Source organism: Haemorhous mexicanus, chromosome 8, assembly GCF_027477595.1.
Source record: "Haemorhous mexicanus isolate bHaeMex1 chromosome 8, bHaeMex1.pri, whole genome shotgun sequence".
Taxonomy (NCBI): Eukaryota; Metazoa; Chordata; class Aves; order Passeriformes; family Fringillidae; genus Haemorhous; species Haemorhous mexicanus.
Genome location: NC_082348.1, coordinates 8495263 through 8508860, shown reverse-complemented (window position 1 = coordinate 8508860; position 13598 = coordinate 8495263).

The following is a 13598-nucleotide window of genomic DNA, read 5'->3' as shown; positions in this document are numbered from 1 at the left end:
AAAAAAAAAAAAAAGAAACAAAAAACCAAGACAGAACTTTTAGGAAAAATAAACTGAGTCTATTTTTTATTTTCTGATAGGCTGAATTCATGTCTATATAATCTTTTTTCACAATGCAAAATGAGTTTTCATATGGTAGCTTTGAAATCACACACTGAGGATTTTAAAATGAAATAAACTCTTCAGTTTGCCTGAAACTAATATGTTTCTTTTTCCAGTGTTTCAGGAATTCAGCAATTAAGCCATATTTTGTCACAAAGAAAAATTATTAGATTTGTTATATTACCACCAAAAGCTGTATAATATATTTTAAAATCCATATTACTAATGCACACTATTCCAGTAAGGAGAAAGGGGAAATGTTTGGCAGTTCCCATTTTAAATAAGAGCTAACTGATAACGCGATTTCATGACATATCTTTTTTTTTTTTCAATTTGTATACATGGATTTTATTATTTATGAAATCCTCTTTATTTTTACCCTTATCAATTTATTTTCAGTATAATTTAATGAAAAAGTTTAAAAAATAAAGAAGGAATTGAGCAAGATGGGAAAAGCAAGCACAATGAATCTAAAATCAGATCACATTTTTGCCTGCATTCTGCTCAGCAAGAATCGCTTGTCCTGTAAATATAATTACTTTAGAGGTCATTTGGTGATACCTTTATTTTATTACCATTATTGCAGCATGCCAACAGCAGCTCGCAGTGTAAAGTTCCCCTGCATTTGCCTCCTTTCGCACAGTTACGATTGCCAGCCTTGAATACCACCAAAAACCCCAGAGTTAGGGAGGCATGAGGAGCGGGATGAAGCCTGGAGTGTTTTTCCCGGGCAGCGCAAGCCGGAGCGCTGTCCCCGGCAGAAGGAGGTTGGTCCGTGCCCGCGGGATGCGCAGGGGCTGGGCACCACCTCCTGGTGCGCCGGGGAACAGCCGGAGCTCGGCTCCCGCTCTCCCGTCCCTTCCCGATCCTGCTTTTCTCTCCTTTAACCCCTATTTCTTTTTCCATCCCTTCTTTAAAGCTCAGGGGCTAATAGCGCCAAAATCCCTTATGCTGCCCTGCTTTCCGCAGGCCCCTAAAACACAGGGATGAAGCAGAGGGGTTTTAATCCCCTCTTGCTGCCCATCTCCAAGAACACACAACTGTGGGCAAAGCCAGTGCTGTGCATGTTGCTGACTTTACTTGGTCTCGGTGTGGAAGCATGGAGACCCTGGAAGGATGGAAACCTCCCAAGCCTGCAAGGAGAAGGGCACTCTGGACTGCCAGTGCTAGTGACATTGCCAGTTCCAGGCAGGATCGTTTGCTTTGTCACGACTCTGTCCCCTCAGTCATCACTGCTCTCAGGAATTCATCATCCTGACCAGAAGGTTCTAGAGAAATCCTCAAGGATTTGGTCTGAGGGCTTTCAAAAATGAAGAGAAATATTCCTGGAGGTTCCAGCAGGCTCTGAGTCAGGCCCAGAGCTCATGAACTCCCAGAGTATGACCACTCTTGGAACAGGCCAGTCCTACCACCTCACCAACCAGCATCCTAGATAGGTCTGTGGGGTTTCTGACACAGAAAAAGGATTTAACAGAGCAAAAGGTAAAAATGCAAAATTCCAGAGCTCCTGAAGTGGATCCTTGTCTCTTGCACTGGCAGAGCCACTGTGTGATGGGGATTTGGCCCCACAAGTGCAGTAAACAGTCTAGAGCAAAACAAAAGAGCTAATAAAGGGGTTTCATCATCTGCTTGGCTTTGCAATCCCAGCTTTAAACAAAACAAGACACTACCACTATAATACCAGAAAAATAAATGCTTTTCTTTCTTAGGTTCATAAAACACTCATTACCCATAATTAATCATAATGACATGCTTTATTCAGGCCTCTAGCTAGGTTCTGGCTGGAAGCGTAAAGAATTGGCTTCTCATAGCTTCCAGTGCTTTAGCCAGTGTGCTCTTCAGGATGCAAAATTGATTATCCAAAATAGAAATCTCTTCGTTTCCTTTGTTTTTGTAATGTTGAAAAACCTATTAGTTGTTAAGTCTCTGCATTTTCTACTTCCCTGAACAAGGGGCTATTTAACTCCACTGAAGTTAATGGGTTTGCACTGTAGTGAAGGTAACCTAGCACCTACAAAGTCATTAAAAGCTTAACCAAAGACTGACCAAAACCTAGCCTGATTCTCACTTAGGACTCTGGGCTCCTACTGAAATTGTTAATAAATTATGTATGTCTTAATACTGTTGGCTGACAACAGACCCCAGGATATAATATATAATATTGATTGTAATGCAGTCTCTCCTTGTCAAAACAGCAGTTGATAGTATTTCTAAATATGATTCTAAGATTTAAGGCAAAATAAGCCACAACACCATAAATAGTTTAATAATAAATTTTCAAGATAGATTATAAAAAAATACAAAAACCCTTTGACTCTAAAACTAAGAATGCAGAGAGAAAGCAAATATTGTATATCCATCACCCCAGCCAACTGTGACACTTAAGCCAAGAGTACAATTCTGCTGGAGAGGTTTTCTTCACTCTCACACCACTTAGAGGGAACTCTGATAAAAGGAGGTTGATGCTTGACCAAGGTCTATTTAGCTAGCAGTTTTCTACTCATTTCAACATACAGGTCTAAACAGACCAACCCCCAGGAGACACCACACCTGTAGGCTTCCCCCATGGCATGTAGCATATCAGCTCAGTAACAAAAATACACCTGGCTGGCTTCTGGAGTCATTCCTACTTCCTTCACCTCCTTTCTTCCTCACAAAGCATGGATGGATACCTTCTACCAGTTTGCTCATGCCAGCAGCTCCTTTCCCTTAATCTGCCTAGTCAGTCTGGCCAAGACAAGTTTTGAGTGTCCTGGATGTGAACCAGGGTTTTTTCCTAAGCCCAGGGAATTGAACAGACAATAGATGTTCACATCCTAAAGCATTTTACATCATTTTTTGACAAATGTGACCATGAAGAGTGTTCAGTGTTGCAGAAGTAACCACTCCTGCCTGTTCTTCAACAGGGCATTTGCACAACACAAACAGGGGACCTCCTTCTGACACATTTTAGAAAATGGATTTCCTTAGGCAAAGGTAGGAAACCTACACCAACTTTCCTGAGCCTGAGAGGACACCATCCTGTGATTTTCTCATAGAGATGGTCCTCAGAGTTTAATTCCTATTGTTTTTGATGAGTGTGCAAAGGCTGTGTGAAGAATTATGGGTCTGGTTTAGAAATCTAAAGACTTAAAAAAAAAACAAAAAACTCCAAAGTAAAAGTCTCAATAAAATTTTGTGGGCCAGACTGGTCCCTTTCTGCTGGGCTTAGTGCAGTGGTAAGGCTGTCACTTATGGCTCCCTAACACATCTAACACATCCCCATGGGCTGCTCCAGCTTTCACCAGATGGCAGTGGTGCCTCAGGGACTATCCATCAGATGAGGTTAACAGCAGGCTCTCCTCCCCTCTCCTGGCACGCCTACCAAATGGGGGGCTTTGGGGAGCAAACCTTCTCTATCCTGTTCAAGACTCCCCCATTGCTTACAGCATCTGCAGCAGGATGTTACAGAAAATCTCTCAATAGGAGTACCTGAACAATGAGAACACCACCAAAAAACCAGGCGGTCCTGGCAGTTCCTGTAGCTACATCTACAGACTTCTGTGAAATGCCATAGATTCTTTCTGTTGCTAAACTTTAAAAGGCATATTTTATAAATATAAGAACATAGTCAGATGGAACCAGAGCTTATAGATTCAGTTGTGCCACAAGCCATGTATTTGAGTTAAGTCATCTAACTTTTCCATTTTTCAGTCTGAATGATGAGCGCAGCAATCCTCTTTTAATAATTTATGATGGGTTTTAATTCAGTTGTCATCTGCAAAGTGCTCATGGAAATATCATGGAAATATCTATCTGCATGTTTGTATAGGTGTACAGTTCTGAAGCATAGGCAATTTTTATATTCATAACTGTGGAAACACACTGAAGTTTCCAGCAAAATATTTCCATCCACTTCTCCTCCCAGCCTTTCCATAGTTCCTGTCACACTCGGCACTTATTCATAAACTCTTACTTATTTTGGTTACAATGATTAGCCTATCACTTCTCCTATACGGAAAAGCCATTTTCCTGGTTTGATTCTCACTTTTCTCCGTTGGCTAGAGTTTGGGACAGATTTTTTTAGAGCTATTGGACAGACTTTTCTGGATATGTGGGGAAACTCTAGAGGAAACTACCAGTAGGTGTATGGATTCTGCCAGAAGTGAGAGAGTCCAGCTGAGAGGTGTAGCTCTGCTCAGTTGTCACAGAGAAGGATGGCTTGGGAAATGGTACCTCAACAAAAATACAGAAGGACATACATTTTCCTAAGAAAAATTACCATCTAGTGGACCAGGAGATCAGGCAGGTATCATACAAACTTGATCTGATAAAAGAGTAAGGACCTATACATGAATATCTATAGGGAGATACATGTGTATATAACAGTACACATGCAGGCTTTATGTGCACCCAGCAGAAGAACACATGTGATCTGCCACAAGAGTCTTCTTTGAACTATAGCCCTGGTGAATGCTGAGGTGTTTCCATACTTGCATAAAACAATTGTACTGTTATAAGAAATGATGGCTCTAGTGGCATTTCTGGTTCTCTAAGTGGCAGAAGGTGGGCAGAGAATTGCCTGTGGCATGTAGGCTGAAACCTGGTACAACCTGAACCCTCCTGAGATGTGAGAAACAATGTATTATCTTCTGTGATATGAAATATGTTCTGAGGCACAGGATAAGTCTTGTCTATTACAGGGAGGCACAAAGAGAGAGGAAAGGACTGGCCTGTAGTGGCTGTGTTTTTTATGCTGAATTTATATTCTTGCAATGCTGAGTTTGGAGCTGCAGCTCCATCCTTACCTCACCCCAACCCTGCAGCTGTACAGATGTACAAGCTGTACTGCACGAGCAAGGAAGAGACACATTTTTAATAAGTTGTTCTGACATTTCTACTCTATGGCATTTGTATTTATTACAGCAGACCATCACTGTGCACATTGCAAATCAATACAGTGAATGTGAAGGCGTTCGTAGCACTCAGAGCCTTGTCCATTCCTGTACTATCCAGTTGTTTACAGTGCAGTAATGAGGCACTTGTAGGCCTCACTCAAATATGGCTTTCATTCCCCAGCATGATCAAATGCCAACATGCTGTACAATGCTTCCTTTGTGGATCAGGTATAGACTGATTTAGCCTTGGATAACACTACGGTAGTCAACAGGGCTGTAGTTCACTCACATCATCAGGTAAAGATAAAATAAGCTAAAATCTCAAAAGCACTCAGTTTCCAGAATTAGGGAACTTTTGGCTCTGATTCCTTTCCATCAGGAAGAAGAACTTAGAGAGGGGAAAGGGAAGACAAGGAGAGGGGTGTGTGGAGGCAGGAAAAATAAACCATTTCAGCCATGCATTGGCAGCTTCCATATGACAACTCATGAGCACAGCTCAAAAACCCATTTCACAGCTTCTTTGGCTGAAACAAAGCCTGAGCAAATGTCTGTATTTCATTTCCTACTATTACAGACTGAGTCTGCACTGGACAAACTACAGAGGCACTCACTAATTCTCTTTGCCATGTCCCTTGTCCCTTCACATGTCCTAGGTGTTGGCTCTTGAGTGTTCCTTTAGTGAATAGTTTGGAAATCTGTACTTCATCTCTATGGAAACAGGTAAATATTAAATTGAGAATGGAATAATAATAATTGTTATTATGACTATTATTATTTTTGTTGTTGTTTTTACATCAGAAACATTAACCCTGTGAAAGGGTTTGTTGACTACAAGCAGAATAATTTCATTCCATGTTTCCAGAAAGGAGGAGACACATTCTGAATACGACTTTTTGTTCTTTTCTCACCAGCAGGACAAAGGGTCTGTAGCAGCCAGGAGCAGCTACAATCTGGTGTTGCAGTGGGAAACTCAAAGCCCAAAGAGCTGGTTTGCTTGCAGACCAGAGAGATGCCATGAGCAGCACTGACTTACTTAAAACAGGGCCTTGTCCTTCTCTCTAGCATCCTCAATGACAATATTAAAAGTAAAAACTGAAACTCCTGGCAGGGAGAAAGAATAGATGAAATACAGGTATTTTGACTTCTCTCATTTTGTCCCCAAAGGCTCATTTCCTTCTGGCAGTTACAAATTTCTTCCAAGTCTCCCACCTATACTTTCTGTCTTCAAATCTCACATTTGTTCCTCTTTACTAAATTTTTTTTCAGTCTCTCTTCTCTTTTTTCAGTCTCTCTTTTCCTGCCAAGGATTTCCCTTTCCATATCTCCCTTAGCTCATTTCTATCACATCCAGCTGCCTCAGTGGCCCTTCCTGGGACTGGACATCTCTCTACTCCCAGCCCTTCTTTATTTCCCTGCAGCAGCAGGTTCATTATCCTGCTGTTCCTGACCCAAACCCAAATGACCTGTTTGACAGCACCCTGCCCTGGTGCAGGGCCAGTTCAGATAGAGCAGCCCAGGCAGGCTGCACCAGTAGTTGCTCACAGATGTGGCTCAGGAACCCAGATTGATCTACCCAAGTGCAGAACAGGAATGGTTACACCTGGATCAGGGCTCTGGTGTTAGAGGAGGGACAGCAGCTGGAATTGTGGAGTATTGTAAATATTGCTGTCTTGCAGAACACAGAGGGTGAAGACTCACCTGACCACCAACACATTGACAGGAGCTACTGCAGCAAGGTTAGAGCATCAGTGACAGCTTCCCCCAATGAATGACTTGACTGTCCCCATGTCAGCTCCTTGTCCAAAAACAAAGTATTCCTCAGAAGCCAATGACCAGGCAGGATGCCTGTCCAAATTGTTATAGGATACTTACAAGGAATTGTTGCTTTATCTGAAATTACCCTGTTTACTTGCCTTAACACTTTTCTGGATTTATTTGCTGATCTGCAAATTATAGTAAGTCATTTAATTTAGCCAATTAAACAAGATGTGGGTTTGGAATCCCTTGCATTTTTTAGACAAGAACAATCCATAAAATTTACATTTTATTCAGCAGCTCCTAATGAGCTAATTGTAATTGGTGTCTCAAGCGAAACTTATTTCTGCCACTACAAAAGCTGATTTCTGAGTGTGATGAGTTGGTGCATCAGATGGGATGCAGCAAATCCTCCAGCTGATGGGTTCCCCTGCTCCATCCACCCTGACTTGGCATGGTCACATCAGGAGGAGCATTAGTGCTGTAGAGCTGTGCTACCCTGTTTCAAAAATCCACACTTCTCTAGTGTGTACAAATAACAAACTCCCTCGCTACTGCTCCAAAAATATTTAACAGTAGTGGCTCCAGGGATGATTCACATTATTGAAATGTAATTAGCCCTACAAGAAGTGTAGGAACACTTACTAGTCTATTATATTAGCATAAAGAATAATTACAGTGCAGGCACTTTTTTTAACACAGTTTTAGAAGTACATATTTCACACTGTCAGCGCAGGGAAAGGCAGAGAGACTTGGTAAGCCCATTGACAAGTGTTTATTTGAGTCATGAGAAGAAAATATCCAAGGTCTACAAGTAACCTGAAAAGGGGGACAAATGTACTGTGGCGACTCAACAAAGTGCTTATTCTAATCCTTATAAATACGCACCACATGTATCTTTTATAACTGGTATGTTTTGCAGTATTTAGGCAATAGCTGGTGTTGGAGGCTTTGTCAGTTATGCTTCAGTGCCTTCATAAAAGCACCTTCCATTTAAAGAAAGAGGATTTCATAGTAATGGCAAAGTTGTAAGTGCTGTCAATGGGTACATTTGATTTACACAGTGTGGGATGATTGCCTGACCTGAATCACATATGCTGGAGATGGGAAGCTGCATTCGGTGCAAAACAACTGGAGTTCACAAAAGAGATGAACAGGCAAAATCTGCTCATGCTTTGTGTGGTGACTGTCTGTGAAACACTCACAGGGTTACACTGAGGTGATCTCAGCACTGCAACAGTGAGGGGAAAATAGCAAATGATGAATCTTCAGATGCTGTCTGAAATCTGTCTGGGGCCAAAATACACCTAATTAATTGGTGGGTGTTTTCAGTTTTGGTGCACAACACTGTTGAAAAGGGGCCTTGGGCTGGGACAGCCACTAACTGCAGCTAAGCAGAGGGCATTTCAAGATGAATATGCAGATTGGGATGGTTGGCACTGTTAGCAAAACACTACTAAAACCTGTGTTTGCTGAGGCTTGTTCTTGCTTTGGTCTGTAAGGTGGGGGAAGCCTTGGGTGGGTTATAGCCTGAACTATGTGAGAGAAGTTGTTGCAGGAAGGTTTGCACAGAGTGATAAGTTGGGTATGTCACACACCCTACCTGGACTTTGTTATGGTCTTAATGACAAGAGATAACACCCTGGCATACTCCACCTACACTGTGCCAGCAGCAGTAAATCAAAACACAGAGGTTTGGTTTGCTTTGCACTTCACAGCAGAGATCAGATGCAAACACCACATTTTCTCTTCCAGCCTATTTCATATTAGTCCCCAAAAGTTCTGTTTCTGTTCGTCTCATAGACGAAATAAGGGCATAGTCTGGATATTATAAAAACAATTTAATTTTTATTTTCTCTCTCTCAAACAGGGATTCAGTGTGTTAACTCAGGTGGAGTGAATGCTCACCCCTTTCCCCAAACTACAATGGTAGGGCAAGCACAGAGTGAGATTTTTTTTCACTTGTAATAGCTTAAAATTTCAGTTTAGAGATGGGCAGATTATTTGAAGTATGCACTTCACAACAAACCTTCCTCAAATCAAAAGCATCATAACAATGGAACTCAAAATACTTTCAGCACAACTAAAACCTTAGTGCAGAAGAGACTTGAAAAAGTTTCCCGGATTTAAAATAGAGGCTATAAGCCCAGGCAGACAAAAGGTTAACTCAGAGCACAGCAGAACAGGACAAAGGAGCCTGAGCAAGGTCAGAGGAAGGTAAAACCTCTATGCAGCACAGCAGAGAACCATGCTGAGTTTGAGTCCCAGAGGCAATACAGATGCACCGGTGCACATGTTAATAAGCTTCATCTCAGCAAAAACTATTAGCATGGGCACAGCCTCCTGCTGCACCAATTATTCAGCTCTGAGTGCTAGTTTAGTTTCTTCAAGGTGCTCCACTGAAAACAACAGCCATGCCCTCTGCTCCCCTGCCCTACACAGCTCCTTTGCAAGCAAATAAATCTGTGGTGTATAAAATAATAAAAATAAAGGATGTGCCTTAGTTGTGGCTGGGCCTTGCTTCCAGTGTTTCCTTTGAGGAGTTCAGAGCTATAACAGTTTGGACTGTTTGAGAAGGTCCCCTTGACACACTGAAGAGGATTGGGTGTAGATTGGGAATGTTTGCAGGACCCTTGAAGCACAGAGCCCCGGCTGGCTGGAGCAGGGGGCTGGCAGCCAGCAGAGACTGCTCCCCTTTATCTCACCCTGCATACTTGGTCTGCCCTGACTGACATTGGGTTTCTTCTGTGTGCTGTGTCTTAGAACCAGGACCTGCCAGGAGAGGACATCTCTGGCATATCTGGCAGCAGCTCTGTGGCTGTCACTGGTCACTGCCTCAGGAATGAGTTTACCTGGAGGCTGAGGCAGCTGCTTGGGCTCAAACACAGCTGGGCTTACTTTGGGCCACATCTGCCCCAAAACTGGTTTGGCTGAACCAGCTATTTCAGTGTCCCTTCCATGTTTCTGGCCTCTCTGTCACATCTTTGATGGTGTCAGCCCAGGGATTCATTTAAAAATTCTGGAAGCCCCCACAGAGAGGGATGAATTCCAATGCAGATGGTGACCCAGGGCCAAGCATGTTGGCTTGGGGTTTGACTGACCCCTTCTAAACCCAAACTGCTCCACTGCTCCATGGAGGTCACTGGGAAGCCAGGAGATGCAGCCAGGGAAGAAGATAAGTTCTGAAGCCGAAGACAATAAAGCTTTAATCATAATTATAAAGTTATTTTATGATATCACAAGAAATCATCAGGAACTTTCTAGTGTCTTTCTCTTCAGACATTTTTTAACAGAGGAAATTTCAGCTGAGTTTTCTGTGAAATATAAGGCTTACTTAGGGGACAATTATCTCCTCTTGATGTGCTTTCATGCCAGTGTGATTGATATATATACCAGCCTTAACTTCTTAACAGGGGTTTTGGCACAGTTCAGGGAGCAATTCTCCTGGCCCCACTCAACTTACATTTAAATGTAATAGCCACTACTAAGGGTTTTTTCTTGCACAAAGGGCCAGATGCAGAAGCAGGTCTTAGATGTCTGAAATTAGATTTTGGTGCTGAAACTTAGATCCTCTTGAAGGTTTTGCAAAGCCTCTGAAGTTTGTGTACTGAGAGGTGTGGGAGCAGCAAGAGCAGCAAATTGTTCCTGCATTGGAAAGACTGGGGAGCTTAGGCAGCAGGTAAGTACAGCAGTGACATTTCATCAAAAGGTATTGTGAGCTCATCCTGTCTCTGCCACCACCCATTGCATCCTGCCATAAACAGAAAAGCCTCTGTGCTTCAGAAGGGAAAGCAAGCCTTTTAGCCCAGCTAGCCCTGGAAGGGCACACTGTGGCATTAGGATCAGCGTATGAACTGAATATAAAAAAAGAGGTGCAGCTCTTCCTGTTGTGAGGCACTGTGACTGACACCCAGCCTGCATCCTTGCCTAGATCTCTATCCTCAACCAGGCCTCTTAGGCCTGGACCATTTCCAGGTTGCTTGGCCTCAGTTGTGCTGCTCTCCTTACCTTCCTTTGTCATTCTGGGTCCATCCATGTCCTCCAACCAGAATTCTCCAGCCTGTGACAATTTCCTGATTATGTTGTTTGAATTCATATTTTTTAATCCAACTGACTATGAGCTTCCTTACAGCACTAGCATTTCTCTCCTGCAAGCTAAGCATCATCACACATTTTTCATTACCTAATAAACTTGACCAGCACCACTTCAGAGTCTTAAAAATTGTTGAATCTAATCCTTTTCTGCTTCCTTCACAGTCTGGTGACTCATCATGGCTGAGAGCAGAGTCAGGCTGAAGACCTGTGTGGTGCCATGAGTGAGTCCCACACCTGTGCCACAATGAAATCCACTCTGACTTGGTAAGAGAGTGCAGGAGCCTGGCTGGGCTGGAGGTGGTGGAGTCAAAAACAGCTCCTTGAGGAAGCTTTGGTCTGCAAGAACAGCATGGAAACTGCTAGATGTTGAAAGGAGCACTGAAGAGACAAGAAAAAAATTAATAGGAGAAAATAAAACTAGTCTAATAACTAGAGTACTAATAACCAGGGTACAGCATTCAGGGACCGGGTGACAATTTCTACTCTCAGCTACACACTTTATTATGTCCTCAGGGAAGGCACTTTGGGCATTTCATGAGCCTCAGTTTCCCTTCTCTAAATTATTAATATCACTTTCTTACCCTCAAGCAACTTGCAGGAATAAATACTCCAAAGTTTGTCAGGACCATGGGTATGGGTTGATGCACTCCAGCAAATATGCCCGGGCTGTTTGAAAAGCCCATGTGCGGTGAATGTCACACAGGCACTGGCTTTGTGGAGCCCAGCTGGGCCTGGAGGGGACCATGCAGACACTGGCAGTGTGTCTGGGGGAGCTGGTGCCATGACAGGGGAGATTTACACCTTGGCTGCCTCCACAGTAACGTCCTTGTGCACACAAGTCCTCACTGTACCTGCCATGTTCACTGCAGGGATGTGCTATTGATTCACATCCCAGCCTTGTGTGCAATAATTTTTCCATGGAGACAAGCCCTGAGACAGACATGAGAATGGAAATGTAAGGCAGGGCAAAAATTCAGGCCAGCTGGAGCAACAGCATGGTGGGAAAGGAGGGCTGTGTACCACTTTTCCACTACCACTGCAGGACTCCTGTAGTCCTTCATTATTCTCTGCTCCCTGTGTCCAAATATGTTGAGAAATCAAATCTTTAGAGAGATCGTTTCAGGAGTCAGTGTAGACAATGCAGAAAAAGATGGAAGAGTTTGGTTTGTCCTGGCTTTTTAACGCAGACCAAGCTGAAGTTCACCACAGAATTGAGCAGTTTGTGCTTGTAGACTTGCACAGCAGCACAAGGTTGGAGGGAGAGAAATGAGAGCCTGTGAGGAGAAGATGCAGAGAGCCAAAGCAGGCCAGGAGAAATGAGTACTGGGCAAAAAGAGAAAGTGGGCATGCCTGTTGTGAGTGAGTGTGCAGCTGTGGAGAGGGGCACGTGCGAGACAGAAAGTAGATGAGGGACCTGCCAGTGGCAAGTGTGAAGATGAACACCCAGTAGTGACAATGACGTTTGAGGCAATCAATGATGCTTGATGCATGGAGGATGGGATAGATGTCATTATTCTACAAAACCGTACACAAGCAAAAACAAAGCCATCTTTTTTAAATGAAAATGAAAGAGAAATGACAGGCCGAAAGCAAAATATTTGTGAGATGATTTAAACAAAGAGAAGTAAATCCAAAGAATATATTTTTTCCCAACCAATATGATGTACGGTATAGTTTACAAGAGAAGAAAGAAAAAAATCAATCTGTGGCAATATCTGATGTGCCTCTGTGTAATAAACTGTTCTGCAATTATATGAACAAGGTGGTGGTGGTGACGAGAGGTAGGGGATTTTTGTGTCTCCAAATGTGCTGGGTTTGTATCATCCTGTCACCAGTTGTTCAATATTGTGATACCGGACAATCTCCAGTGTTTTTCCCAGTAGGTCAGTGAACTTATTTTCTTATCAAGCCTTAAGGCAGGTGCAGACATGAGGAAGGCATTTGCCTTTGTTTTTCTCCTTCAGCCCAGCCCAGCAGCTCCTTAGTATGCGTGGCCAGTGATTCAACCACACAAGTTTCCTCCTCCCAGTATTTTCTTTATAAGGATTGCAGTGAAAAGCACAACGGGGAGAAGTTTCATCTCTCCCTGTAAATACAAATGAGAGAAGTGTCTCATACCTGTTATAAAAGATGGCATTTTAATTACCACCTGTACAGCAGCAGGCACACGCACACATCTGCACCTACACACAGAAACACACACTCACACACACCCTCCACTGCACCTCTCCCCCTTCCCCATGATGAGGAAGGTCTCCTTCCTCCTCCAATCCCTTCTTCGCCTTCATGCAGCCTGGGGAACATGGGCTGATTGGAAAGGTCTCTTTCCTTGATAACAACAATTCAATGCACCTTGACATTTTAATAGCCTGCCGTCCTAGTGAACACAATCGAGCTGAGCAGTGAAGCAAAAATCATTAGGTAAGCAAGATAATCTAAACGAAAAATCAGCCTCAACTGGTTCCCACATCTGGGGCACATCTGGGCAGAGCCTACCCTTTCCTGCCTGCTTCTGAACAGGAATCCTCTCATGGGAAGGCTTGTCAGGGGAAAGAGGGGCGTCCACGGATTTATTGCCAAGGGAAATCCACCCCTCCTGCCCCCCATCCCTCCCACCTGCAATCCCCTTCCCTGTGCTCAGCCCCCGCCTTTCCATAGGAGTGAGATGCTGACTTTGCAAGCCATTCGCATTATGAATATGACCCTCAAAGGGAAGAAACCCTCTCACAAGCCCAGAACTATGTTATCATCGTTATTAAGGAGCTTAAA